Source organism: Salvelinus alpinus, chromosome 14, assembly GCF_045679555.1.
Source record: "Salvelinus alpinus chromosome 14, SLU_Salpinus.1, whole genome shotgun sequence".
NCBI lineage: Eukaryota > Metazoa > Chordata > Actinopteri > Salmoniformes > Salmonidae > Salvelinus > Salvelinus alpinus.
In genome coordinates, this window is record NC_092099.1 from 29,748,088 (window position 1) to 29,762,937 (window position 14,850).

The window sequence follows — 14,850 nt, forward strand, 5'->3', positions numbered from 1 at the left end:
CATCTCTACATAGTTTTGTGAACAAGCGTGCACCCAATGGATGTGGTTTGATGTAGTTTACAATCGAAGTTACCTGCTACAGTATATCTCCGAGTTCTGTGCTCAGCTCTTTTGCTGCCAGTTGCTCTCGGTGTATCCATTATAGCTCAGTGGGTGTATCATACAATGCGTCCATATGGCAGAGGGAGACACATTCATAACTAGAGTGCAGAAGCCTGCCCCCCGTCCCGTTATAGATGGAGCCCCATCTGTGCAAAAGCCCACCATTCGATCCCATGGAATGTGTTTTTCGTCACTAAACAGTAGCCACGCAGCACACTGAACATCCCCTGTGCCGTTTCATGCTCGGGAATCGTGAGACAGAACAATATGTCCTCATGAATTGCATCCCCCGACATGTAGCCAACAAATGTCAATGCGTGGCATCTCAGCTCTCACAGCTAACGTACTTTTTGAGAGCATAAGCTGGGGAGTTTGAGTTGTTCAGTCAGTTTCCTCTTTATTGCTAGCTATAGCATCAATTCTTAGTTTCACAGTGTGATCTGACAAAGGTATTGATGTGAGTTTCTGTTCTTCTGCTGGCGGCCTCCCCACACATTGTTTTGACCATAACAATTGCGGCCGGTAATATCAAATTCTGTGCAATAATGTGTGGTTTCATAGTGTAAAGGGCTCAGCCATTCACCTTGGGAATGATTCAAGTGCAACAGTCAAGGCCTTTTCCCATGATCTAAGAGCGCTCTCTGGTTGAATTTTAACTTTTAGATTTGAATAATTTTCATTTAGATTTTTAAGGTTAACCACATTACAATGATTGAGATATAAAGACGATATTATATATATATATTTAGGATTTCGAAAATTCTCCAGCGACCCCATTTTCATATCAGGCGAACCCACATGGGGTCGCGTTCCCTAGTTTGGTAACTGCTGCTTTAGTCATCACAGTAGTGGAAAGTTACCAAACAGTATAGCAGAGAAGCTAACAATTATGATAATTAAATCTGTTAAATATACCAGGCAGAGGTGTCGTCTTCAAAGTCAGACTTGCAGACTGTGTGGAACCCCTCCATATTGGGGGACGGCGCGATTGCCTCACCATTCGCCTTTCCCTCCACTGTTCGTTCTCGTTAATGATCTTCTCAACTTGTCCCACGTGATCTGAGAGGTCTCCTTCACCTCCGGGGGACTGTTGTTATTCTGGACCTACCTTCGTCCTCAACGTCTTCCCACAGTTCCTGCTAGTTTGTGGGAAACCACACTTTCAGTTCCAGATGGAACCTTGAATGCAAAAAGTGTTTTGTAGCATCCGGGTTGACCCATTTCTACACATCTCTACATTCCAAATCGATTCCAATGGCCAAGTATACACTGTAAAATGTTTTCTGGCAGCAGAGTTGCCCGCTAAATACTGTGAAATGTTTTACAGAAAGAAAAACAGTGCTGTATGGTACATTATACTGTAAATTAGTCTACTGTAATCATTACAGCAACATGGCTGTATATAACTACAGTAATGCTGGCAACTCTGCTGCCAGTATAATGCTGTACATTTACAGAACAGCATGTAACAATCAGTTTTGTGGTACCAATACTCTTACTGTAATTGTAATGAGTTAATTTCATTGAGGGGAGGCGGAGTTTGTATTCTACAAGTATTTTACTGTAATTGCATGGGATTGGTGCAAGCAGGTTGGCTGCTAGGTAATGTGTTAAAATATTACAGCATATTAAATAAGTAAATATAAACACTCAGCAAAAAAAGAAACATCCCTTTTTCAGGACCCTGTCTTTCAAAGATAATTCGTAAAAATCCAAATAACGTCACAGATCTTCATTGTAAAGGGTTTAAACACTGTTTCCCATGCTTGTTCAATGAACCAAACAATTAATGAACATGCACCTGTGGAACGGTCGTTAAGACACTAACAGCTTACAGACTGTAGGTAATTTTGGTCACTATTATGAAAATTTCTACTGACTCTGAAAACACCAAAAGAAAGATGCCCAGGGTCCCTGCTCATCTGCGTGAACGTGCCTTAGGCATGCTGCAAGGAGGCATGAGGACTGCAGATGTGGCCAGGGCAATAAATTGCAATGTCCGTACTGTGAGACGCCTAAGACAGCACTACAGGGAGACAGGACGGACAGCTGATCGTCCTCGCAGTGGCTAACCATGTGTAACAACACCTGCACAGGATCGGTATATCCGAACATCACACCTGCGGGACAGGTACAGAATGGCAACAACAACTGCCCGAGTTACACCAGGAACACAATGGTGGCGGAAGAAATGGCAGCAGTTTTACGGGCGCCCAACCAATTGTGCTATTATGTATTTTTTCCCCGCGTTATTTGTAACTTATTTTGTACATGTTTCTGCAACCGTATTTTACGGCAAAAAAAAAGAGCTTCTGGATAACAGGACAGCGATCACTCACCTCGGATTAGACAAATAATTTTTCTTCAACAAGCAAGACGCACAAGACATTCTTCAAACACCTGACAGGGCCATCATCCCCGTTATTTGCAAGAGGAAGCGACGCAGGTACAGAGGACAAAGAGCCGGATGCCTGGTCAGGACCCGGAAAAGGCAGGTGGGAAAGCTGCCGTTACCGTCAATACTACTCGCCAGCGTGCAATCATTGGACAATAAACTAGACGAGGTACGATCACGAATATCCTACCAACGGGACATCAAAAACTGTAATATCCCATCTTTCACGGAATCGTGGCTGAATGACGACATGGATATTCAGCTAGCGGGATACACGCTGCACCGGCAAGATAGAACAGCACACTCCGGTAAGACGAGGGAGGGCGGTCTGTGCATATTTGTAAACAACAGCTGGTGCACAAAATCTAAGGAAGTCTCTAGATTTTGCTTGCATGAAGTAGAGTATATTGTGATAAATTGCAGGCCACACTACTTGCATAGAGAGTTTTCAGCTATACTTTTCGTGGCTGTTTATTTACCACCACAGACAGATGCTGGCACTAAGTCCGCACTCAGTCAGCTGTATAAGGAAATAAGCAAACAGGAAACCACTCACCCAGAGGCGGAGCTCCTAGTGGCCAGAAACTTAAATGCAGGGAAACTTAAATCAGTTCGACCAAATTTCCACCAACATGTTAAATGTGCAACCAGAGGGAAAATAATTCTAGATCACCTGTACTCCACACACAGACACGTACAAAGCTCTCCCTCGCCCTCCATTTGGTAAGTTCGACCAAAACTCTATCCTCCTGATTCCTGCTTACAAGCAAAAATTAAAGCAGGAAGCACCAGTGACACGGTCTATAAAAAAGTGGTCAGATGAAGCAGATGCTAAACTACATGACTGTTTTGCTATCACAGACTGGAACATGTTCCGGGATTCTTCCGATGGCATTGAGGAGTACACCACATCAGTCACCGGCATAATCAATAAGTGCATTGAGGACATCGTCCCCACAGTGACTACGTACATACCCCAAACAGAAGCCATGGATTACAGGCAACATTCACACTGAGCTTTAGGGTAGAGCTGCCGCTTTCAAGGAGCGGGACTCTGACCCGGAAGTTTACAAGAAATCCTGCTAAGCCCTGCAACGAACCATCAAACAGGCAAAGCCTCAATACAGAGCTAAGATTGAATCATACTACACCGGCTCCGATGCTCGTCTTATGTGGCAGGGCTTGCAAACTATTACAGACTACAAAGGGAAGCACAGCCGCGAGCTGCCCAGTGACACGAGCCTACCAGACGTGCTAAATCACTTCTATGCTCGCTTCGAGGCAAGCAACACTGAGGCATGCATGAGAGCATCAGCTGTCCCGGACGACTGTGTGATCACGCTCTCCATAGTCGACGTGAGTAAGACCTTTAAACAGGTCAACATACACAAGGCTGCGGGGCCAGACGGATAACCAAGACGTGTGTTCCGGGCATGTGCTGACCAACTGGCAGGTGTCTTCACTGACATTTTCAACATGTCCCTGATTGAGTTTGTAATACCAACATGTTTCAAGCAGATCATAATAGTCCCTGTGCCCAAGAACACAAAGGCAACCTGCCTAAATGACTACAGACCTGTAGTACTCACGTCTGTAGCCATGAAGTGCTTTGAAAGGTTGGTAATGGTTCACATCAACACCATTATCCCATTATCCCAGAAACCCTAGACCCACTCCAATTTGCATACCGGCCAAACAGATCCACAGATGATGCAATCTCTATTGCACTCCACACTGCCCTTTCCCACCTGGACAAAAGGAACACTTATGTGAGAATGCTATTCATTGACTACAGCTCAGCATTCAACACCATAGTACCCTCAAAGCTCATCACTAAGCTAAGGATCCTGGGACTAAACACCTCCCTCTGCAAATGGATCCCGGACTTCCTGACGGGCCGCCCCCAGGTGGTGAGGGTAGGTAGCAACACATCTGCCATGCTGATCCTCAACACTGGAGCCCACCAGGGGTGCGTGCTCAGTCCCCTCCTGTACTCCCTGTTCACCCACGACTGCATGGCCAGGCACGACTCCAACACCATCATTAAGTTTGCAGACGACACAACAGTGGTAGGCCTGATCACCGACAACGACGAGACAACCTATAGGGAGGAGGTCAGAGACCTGGCCGGGTGGTGCCAGAATAACAACCTATCCCTCAACGTAACCAAGACTAAAGAGATGATTGTGAACTACAGGAAAAGGAGGACGAGCACGCCCCCATTCTCATCGACGGGGCTGTAGTGGAGCAGGTTGAGAGCTTCAAGTTCCTTGGTGTCCACATCAACAACAAACTAGAATGGTCCAAACACAGCAAGACAGTCGTGAAGAGGGCACGACAAAGCCTATTACCCCTAAGGAAACTAAAAAGATTTGGCATGGGTCCTCAGATCCTCAAAAGTTCCTACAGCTGCAACATCGAGAGCATCCTGACTGGTTGCATCACTGCCTGGTACGGCAATTGCTCGGCCTCTGACCGCAAGGCACTACAGAGGGTAGTGTGTACGGCCCAGTACACATCACTGGGGCTAAGCTGCCTGCCATCCAGGACTTCTACACCAGGCGGTGTTAGAGGAAGGCCCTAAAAATTGTCAAAGATCCCAGCCATAGACTGTTCTCTCTACTACCGCACGGCAAGCGGTACCGGAGTGCCAGGTCTAGGACAAAAAGGCTTCTCAACAGTTTTTACCCCCAATCCATAAGACTCCTGAACAGGTAATCAAATGGCTACCTGGACTATTTGGATTGTGTTCCCCCCCCAACCAACCCCTCTTTTTACGCTGCTGCTACTCTCTGTTTATCATATATGCATAGTAACTTTAACTATACATTCATGTACATACTACCTCAATTGGGCTGACCAACCAGTGCTCCCGCACATTGGCTAACCGGGCTATCTGCATTGTGTCCCACCGACCACCCGCCAACCCCCTCTTTTACGCTACTGCTACTCTCTGTTCATCATATATGCATAGTCACTTTAACCATATCTACATGTACATACTACCTCAATCAGCCTGACGAACCAGTGTCTGTATGTACAATCTGTACAATCCCTTCATCAGTGCTCAAACTTTCCGCAATAGGCTGAGAGAGGCTGGACTGAGGACTTATAGGCCTGTTGTAAGGCAGATCCTCACCAGACATCACCGGCAACAATGTCGCCTATGGGCACAAACCCACCGTCGCTGGACCAGACAGGACTGGTAAAAAGTGCTCTTCACTGACGAGTCGCGGTTTTGTCTCACCAGGAGTGATGGTCGAATTTGCGTTTATCGTCGAAGGAATGAGCGTTACACAGAGGCCTGTACTCTGGAGCGGTATCGATTTGAGGGGTGGAGGGTCCGTCATGGTCTGGGGCGGTGTGTCACAGCATCATCGGACTGAGCTTGTTGTCATTGCAGGCAATCTCAACTCTGTGCATTACAAGGAAGACATCCTCCTCCCTCATGTGGTACCCTTCCTGCAGGCTCATCCTGACATGACCCTCCAGCATGACAATGCCACCAGCCATACTGCTCGTTCTGTGCGTGATTTCCTGCAAGACAGGAATGTCAGTGTTCTGCCATGGCCAGCGAAGAGCCCGGATCTCAATTCCAATTGAGCATATATATATACACACACACACACACACACACACACACACTGGGGTTCAAAATGATTGACACCCTTGATAAAGATGAGCAATATTGACTGTATAAAATGTATTATTCCAATACTGAGCTATATTGTATGCTCCAAAAAAATGGGAAATTATATTCTTTATACAAATACAGTTGCCCAGAGAAAGAGATTTTGTTGTAGTGGTGTGCTAGGAATATGGGACCAAATACTAAACTTTTGACTACTTTATTTTTAAGAATCTTTAGGGGTGTCAATCATTTTGACCCCTACATTTTTGTGAAATAAAATATGACTTGAAAACAAAGTATTTTTCTCGAAGCAATTGTATTAGTCGAAAATAATATACAGTGGGGCAAAAAAGTATTTAGTCAGCCACCAATTGTGCAAGTTCTCCCACTTAAAAAGATGAGAGGCCTGTAATTTCCATCATAGGTACACTTCAACTATGACAGACAAAATGAGAAAGAAAATTCCAGAAAATCACATTGTAGGATTTTTAATGAATTTATTTGCAAATTATGGTGGAAAATAAGTATTTGGTCAATAACAAAAGTTTATCTCAATACTTTGTTATATACCCTTTGTTGGCAATGACAGAGGTCAAACGTTTTCTGTAAGTCTTCACAAGGTTTTCACACACTGTTGCTGGTATTTTGGCCCATTCCTCCATGCAGATCTCCTCTAGAGCAGTGATGTTTTGGGGCTGTTGCTGGGCAACACGGACTTTCAACTCCCTCCAAAGATTTTCTATGGGGTTGAGATCTGGAGACTGGCTAGGCCACTCCAGGACCTTGAAATGCTTCTTACGAAGCCACTGCTTCGTTGCCCGGGCGGTGTGTTTGGGATCATTGTCATGCTGAAAGACCCAGCCACGTTTCATCTTCAATGCCCTTGCTGATGGTAGGCTTTGTTACTTTGGTCCCAGCTCTCTGCAGGTCATTCACTAGGCCCCCCCGTGTGGTTCTGGGATTTTTGCTCACTGTTCTTGTGATCATTTTGACCCCACGGGGTGAGATCTTGCGTGGAGCCCCAGATCGAGGGAGATTATCAGTGGTCTTGTATGTCTTCCATTTCCTAATAATTGCTCCCACAGTTGATTTCTTCAAACCAAGCTGCTTACCTATTGCAGATTAAGTCTTCCCAGCCTGGTGCAGGTCTACAACTTTGTTTCTGGTGTCCTTTGACAGCTCTTTGGTCTTGGCCATAGTGGAGTTTGGAGTGTGACTGTTTGAGGTTGTGGACAGGTGTCTTTTATACTGATAACAAGTTCAAACAGGTGCCATTAATACAGGTAACGAGTGGAGGACAGAGGAGCCTCTTAACGTAGAAGTTACAGGTCTGTGAGAGCCAGAAATCTTGCTTGTTTGTAGGTGACCAAATACTTATTTTCCACCATAATTTGCAAATAAATTCATTAAAAATCCTACAATGTGATTTTCTGGATTTTTTCCCCTCATTTTGTCTGTCATAGTTGAAGTGTACCTATGATGGAAATTACAGGCCTCTCTCATCTTTTTAAGTGGGAGAACTTGCACAATTGGTGGCTGACTAAATACTTTTTTGCCCCACTGTATATCTCCCCATTTTTTTAGCATACAATACAGCTCAGTATTTGAATTGTTTATTTTATGCAGTCATTATTGTTTTTACAATGAAGGCCTGGCAAGAGGCAAATGGTATTCTGTGGGGACGGGGCTGAGATCAAAAAATAACTAAACAATGTAAGACAATATGAATAGACAGCACCGTAGAGATGGTGAGTAATAGACAGCACCGTAGAGATGGTGAGTAATAGACAGCACCGTAGAGATGGTGAGTAGTAGACAGCACCGTAGAGATGGTGAGTAGTAGACATCACCGTCTTAGAGATGGTGAGTAATAGACAGCACCGTAGAGATGGTGAGTAATAGACAGCACCGTAGAGATGGTGAGTAGTAGACAGCACCGTAGAGATGGTGAGTAGTAGACAGCACCGTAGAGATGGTGAGTAATAGACAGCACCGTAGAGATGGTGAGTAGTAGACAGCACCGGAGTAGACATCACCGTAGAGATGGTGAGGAGTAGACATCACCGTAGAGATGGTGAGTAATAGACAGCACCGTAGAGATGGTGAGTAATAGACAGCACCGTAGAGATGGTGAGTAGTAGACAGCACTGTAGAGATGGTGAGTAGTAGACATCACCGTCTTAGAGATGGTGAGTAATAGACAGCACCGTAGAGATGGTGAGTAATAGACAGCACCGTAGAGATGGTGAGTAGTAGACAGCACCGTAGAGATGGTGAGTAGTAGACAGCACCGTAGAGATGGTGAGTAATAGACAGCACCGTAGAGATGGTGAGTAATAGACAGCACCGTAGAGATGGTGAGTAATAGACAGCACCGTAGAGATGGTGAGTAGTAGACAGCACCGTAGAGATGGTGAGTAGTAGACATCACCGTAGAGATGGTGAGTAATAGACAGCACTGTAGAGATGGTGAGTAATAGACAGCACTGTAGAGATGGTGAGTAATAGACAGCACTGTAGAGATGGTGAGTAATAGATAGCACTCTAGAGATGGTGAGTAGTAGACAGCACTGTAGAGATGGTGAGTAGTAGACATCACCGTAGAGATGGTGAGTAGTAGACAGCACTGTAGAGATGGTGAGTAGTAGACATCACCGTAGAGATGGTGAGTAATAGACAGCACTGTAGAGATGGTGAGTAATAGACAGCACTGTAGAGATGGTGAGTAATAGACAGCACTGTAGAGATGGTGAGTAATAGACAGCACTGTAGAGATGGTGAGTAATAGACAGCACTGTAGAGATGGTGAGTAATAGATAGCACTCTAGAGATGGTGAGTAATAGACAGCACTGTAGAGATGGTGAGTAGTAGACATCACCGTAGAGATGGTGAGTAGTAGACAGCACTGTAGAGATGGTGAGTAGTAGACATCACCGTAGAGATGGTGAGTAGTAGACAGCACCGTAGAGATGGTGAGTAGTAGACAGCACCGTAGAGATGGTGAGTAATAGACAGCACCGTAGAGATGGTGAGTAATAGACAGCACCGTAGAGATGGTGAGTAATAGACAGCACCGTAGAGATGGTGAGTAGTAGACAGCACCGTAGAGATGGTGAGTAGTAGACATCACCGTAGAGATGGTGAGTAATAGACAGCACTGTAGAGATGGTGAGTAATAGACAGCACTGTAGAGATGGTGAGTAATAGACAGCACTGTAGAGATGGTGAGTAATAGATAGCACTCTAGAGATGGTGAGTAGTAGACAGCACTGTAGAGATGGTGAGTAGTAGACATCACCGTAGAGATGGTGAGTAGTAGACAGCACTGTAGAGATGGTGAGTAGTAGACAGCACTGTAGAGATGGTGAGTAGTAGACATCACCGTAGAGATGGTGAGTAATAGACAGCACTGTAGAGATGGTGAGTAATAGACAGCACTGTAGAGATGGTGAGTAATAGACAGCACTGTAGAGATGGTGAGTAATAGACAGCACTGTAGAGATGGTGAGTAATAGACAGCACTGTAGAGATGGTGAGTAATAGATAGCACTCTAGAGATGGTGAGTAGTAGACAGCACTGTAGAGATGGTGAGTAGTAGACATCACCGTAGAGATGGTGAGTAGTAGACAGCACTGTAGAGATGGTGAGTAGTAGACATCACCGTAGAGATGGTGAGTAGTAGACATCACCGTAGAGATGGTGAGTAATAGACAGCACTGTAGAGATGGTGAGTAATAGACAGCACTGTAGAGATGGTGAGTAATAGACAGCACTGTAGAGATGGTGAGTAATAGACAGCACTGTAGAGATGGTGAGTAATAGACAGCACTGTAGAGATGGTGAGTAATAGACAGCACTGTAGAGATGGTGAGTAATAGACAGCACTGTAGAGATGGTGAGTAATAGATAGCACTCTAGAGATGGTGAGTAGTAGACAGCACTGTAGAGATGGTGAGTAATAGACAGCACTGTAGAGATGGTGAGTAATAGATAGCACTCTAGAGATGGTGAGTAATAGATGTATCTGATTGGTGACAAAACCAAAGGCTGCAAGATACAGAATCAAGATCCTTCAGTGTAGAGCTTGAGGCTTGCACATAAACCAGGGATGCAAACTGGTAGGGGCCCAAAAAGGTGACACTTTCTTTGCACTGAAACATGCAAAAGAATCCCTTCTTGGGGGAAATGCAGGTTAACTAATAAAACAACAAGGAATATGATCTACATGATCAGTCTGTGTGTAAAATAAAAAGTGGTTCATGTGAACCTAACTCACAGTTAAAACAATGTAAAATAAACAAAGTTATTTGTTGCCTAGACTTTACTGTAAATGACACTCAAGTCTTGAGAAAATACAATACACTAACATTGCTGTTAGTGTAACAGTATAACTTTATGGCGTCCCCTCGCCCCGACACGGGCGCGAACCAGGGACCCTCTGCACACATCAACAACTGACACCCACGAAGCGTCGTTACCCATCGCTCCACAAAAGCCGCGGGCCTTGCAGAGCAAGGGGAAACCCTACTTAAGTCTCAGAGCAAGTGACGTAACTGATTGAAATGCTAGTAGCGCGTACCCGCTAACTAGCTAGCCATTTCACATCCGTTACATTAGCCATGACAGCCTTTATAATAGAATGCTTGTGACCACACACACATCTAAATATTACACTTGGGAGAAAAACATCTTAAGTAGAAATAGAACGAAAACAGGCATTCTATTTTTGCTCTATTATAGTGGTCACTATAGTCGACATCGATCAAGCGCGCAAGGCTACAGGTGTGCAAAAATAAGTTCACTGAGTAAAAAAATTCAACAATCTCCCCTCTCACACAAGTGTTACTGTCAAGTTCAACACAACAAAAGCAATATCTTTGGGCTACACTGCACATTATTACATTGTACACTTTCTGCCTGTGGACATCTGTTCTACAATGTGCCAGCAGAGCATGATACCCTTTGCTGGCATAATTGATCTCTTTCAGGCAGAGATCCACTGTATTGAAAAAGTGAGAGAGGGAAAGTGTGTGGTGTTCCTTTCACCTCTACACTTGTTTAACAAGCAACGCCTCATTTTCACCTTATTCTCTCATTCTGAAAATTAACCACAGACTGTAGAGGGAGAACATTAGTTCACAGTAGTTAGTTTGTTAGCTAGTTAACATTTCACACAGATTTGCAGGGTCCTTTAAGCAACTAACGCGTTATAACTTGAACGGCAAGGAGTCGTATACCAGTTAATACTATAGCGAATTGGTTAGGTTACTAACGTTAAGGTTAGCTCATCTGATGTTGTAACGTTAGCTAGCTAATGTTAGCAGTCTGACTTTATTAACCAGCTAATTGTCACGCCATAAACTCAATTATTTGATCAGTTAAGTTGGCTAATGTTGCTCAACATTTCTCTGGCTAGCTAACGGAGAATTCGATCCAGCTAGCAAGATACTTAACAATGCTAACAATACTTGTTCCATCACACTTTCTCCCTCACCTCAAACTTTCCAAATTACAGTTATTTTTCAGTTACAGCTCATGAAGTACGCTTAATCACCTTATCACCCCCGTCTTTGTGGTCAGGCTTCTCACCTACCCCTTCTTGATCGTCCAGGGGACACGCTGCTGTAACTGACAAACTGCCTTTGCACTCTTTCGCCGAAAGGTGACTAGTTTGCATCCCTGATAAACAGTATCACCATAGTCCAATACAGACAGAAAAGTACAATGAATCAACTCCTTTCTGGCGGCAAAGGAAAAACAAGCTTTGTGCCGGTAATAAAACCCAATAAGCAGCTTGAATTTCCTGATAAGTTCCTCTACATGGGTGGTGATGCTCAACTTCTCATCCACCCAAACTCACAGATATTTCTACACTTTGACTTGCTCTATAGTGCCATACCATGCATTTTGTTTTAGGGGAATTCAGAACAAGCTTCAAATCATACAGATTCTGTTGAAGATGTTAAAATCTGTTTGAGTTTTTTCAAAAACCAAAGTCAAACTGCTGCCACTTGTATAGAGAACAGTGTCATCCACATAAAACTGTACATCAGCTGTCGCAATATGTCTCCCAATGTTGTTGATCTAGATCAGGGTTTCCCAAACTAGGTCCTAGGGCCCTCCTGGGTGCACATTTTGGTTTTTGCTCTAGCACTACACAGCTGATTCAAATCACCAACTCATCACCAAGCTTGGAGTATTTGAATCAGCTGTGTAGTACTAGAGAAAATACCAAAACCAAGTTTGGGAAACCCTGATATAGATAATAAACAACAGGGTGTCCGACTTACTGCACAATCATATGCCTTAACACACTGGGTTCGATTTCACAGGTAGTTCACAATGAATCACTTGCACTTCTAGAGGCCTTAAAAGCTTCAAAACTTGCAGTGACTACAGGGCAAAACAGATCAAGGACATGGCAAATACTAAACCATTAAAGGTTTGAGGCTTGCTGCCACTCCAATCTGTCCCCTATACACATTTAATTGTTGGGGAACTACTACAGTAACACATATCAGTTAAACTGGTACAGCAATCTCACTCACAGGTGCAACAAATGTAACCTCTTACAAGGCACGCCTCAAAATATGTTTATGAGACAGAAACAACAATACCATGCACCCACTAGTGGTCCAAAACTTTTTTTGCACTCAAAATACAGTAGGGTACTATATTCTGTGGGGTGAAATTACATTACCATTTGAAATACAGTACTTCTTTAAAGTAAGGTACTGTTAAACTAACCATTGGAATGTATGGTATCATGTACCAGTTATGCCTAAAAATCACCCGGAGTGCATTGCGATTGATGGCAATTTATTGTAAATAATATGGTACATTGCTGTTGTTTTTATAGTATAATACAATAAAACTAACACAGGTAATATATATATATTTTTTATAACTAGGCAAGTCAGTTAAGAACAAATTCTTATTTACAATGATGGCCTACCCTGGCCAAACCTGGACGACGCTGGGCCAATTGTGTGCCGCCCTATTGGACTCCCAATCACAGCCGGATGTGATACAGCCTGGATTCGAACCAGGGACTGTAGTGACACCTCTTGCACTGAGATGCAGTGCCTTAGACCACTTAGACTTTTGAACTGTTTGGCCTAGAAACAAGCCGTTTTCTCTGTGAAAACAAGCCATTGCAAACGTAAACAGTCACAAATCTGCATTCCGTTTCTTTACTATGGCACCCAGAGGCTGGGGTACAGCGAAGCCTAATCATTACAACACTTACTATTTGGGTGATTTTTCAAAATTATTTAAAAAAAACGGAAATATTCTGTATCTCACCCGACAGCATGAGATTGGCGTTTGAAACTGAACATTTTAATCTGCTATTACTGTAAAGAAATATAGCATGTTAGAGTAATTTTTATTGGAGGCTTCCAAGTACAGTTAATAACAGTAATTTCTGCATTTTACCGATAATGCAGTGTAATCTACATCATTCATTCTGTAAAATACATTTAAGGTATTTTACTGTGCATTCTAAGGTGTTTTACTGAAGTCTTACAGTGTACAGCAACTAAGATGAATGAATGTATGAGGAATACGTGTGAGGTGGAGTCTCTACTACATGCCTCGCCCAGAGCAAATGCAGCACTGAGGACAGAAGGATGGTCAACATCGCCATGGTGATATTCCCCTAAAACAAAGAGTAAAACCACTTTTTACCATACTGTAAAGATGATATGTACAGTAGAAATCAGATAGTATAAAATGTCGGTACCATTTCCACAGATAGTAGAAATCAGACAAAGAACAAGTAACAGAAATACTGCCATAATCACCTCAGTGAGTAATTCAGAGTGTAGATGAGTAGAGGACCTAACTGTTAAAGAATAAATCCCAGTAGATTCTGTAGGTTCTGTTCAGATGGAGAAAGGTAATAGTCATGTAGTTTGAACAGCCCTCCAGACCCAGTATTCCTCACACACATCAGATATTAATCACCAAACTAGAAAGAAACCACAATCAGTCTCTTACCATCAGTAACAAGGTGCTGTCTATGCAATGAAGATTTGAGTCCTTGTCTCCAACACCATTTTTTTTACTAGATTTAAAGGCCCAGTGCAGTCAAAAACAGGATTTCCCTGTGTGTTATATACATTTCTATACTATGAGGTCGGAATAATACTCTGAAATTGTGAAAACGATGATAAAGCCCTTTTAGTGTAAGAGCTCCTTGAAAAGACCGCCTGAAATGTCAGCCTGTTTTGGTGGGATGGAGTTTTGGCCTGCCTGGTGAAAGAACGAGAGTTCCAAACCTCTCTGCCAATAAGAGCTTGTTTTCTCCTACCCACTCAGACCACTCCCAGACAGCCCTATCAAAATTCTACCACTTTAATTGAAAACAATCACAGTAAGGTACTTAATTTTTACCCAGAAGTGATAGACAATGGTAAAGTATGATATGGTATAATGTCGTGCTGTTATCAGGAGGAAATGAATGAATAGTTTTATAAACAGTTTTGCACACTATGCTGTCCATTCTCTGGTACAGTTGCAACATGATGGTGAATGTTTTTCATAAACATGCCATATTTACATAACACCTATACACTACACTACACATCCAATGAGTAAGGGCTGACTATATTACTGATACCCAGTCTGAAATAATCCCCTTGCCTTAGACACTTCATGATGGACCATTGACAAGGGGCCTTTTTAGATCTGAAAGAACTGGGTTGGTGCGAGTCTGT

At 43.4% G+C, this 14,850-nt stretch overlaps 1 protein-coding gene across 1 annotated transcript in view; it reads right to left on the reverse strand.

Moving 5' to 3' along the window:
* LOC139538730 (B-cell CLL/lymphoma 9 protein-like) overlaps positions 1-11,726 on the reverse strand; it is a 64,538-nt gene extending 52,812 nt beyond the window's left edge. The window contains exon 1 of the mRNA XM_071341120.1: positions 11,685-11,726. The gene's annotated coding sequence lies outside the window, so the exon portion shown is untranslated. The remainder of the gene's footprint in view (positions 1-11,684) is intronic.
* Positions 11,727-14,850: the final 3,124 nt, after the last annotated feature.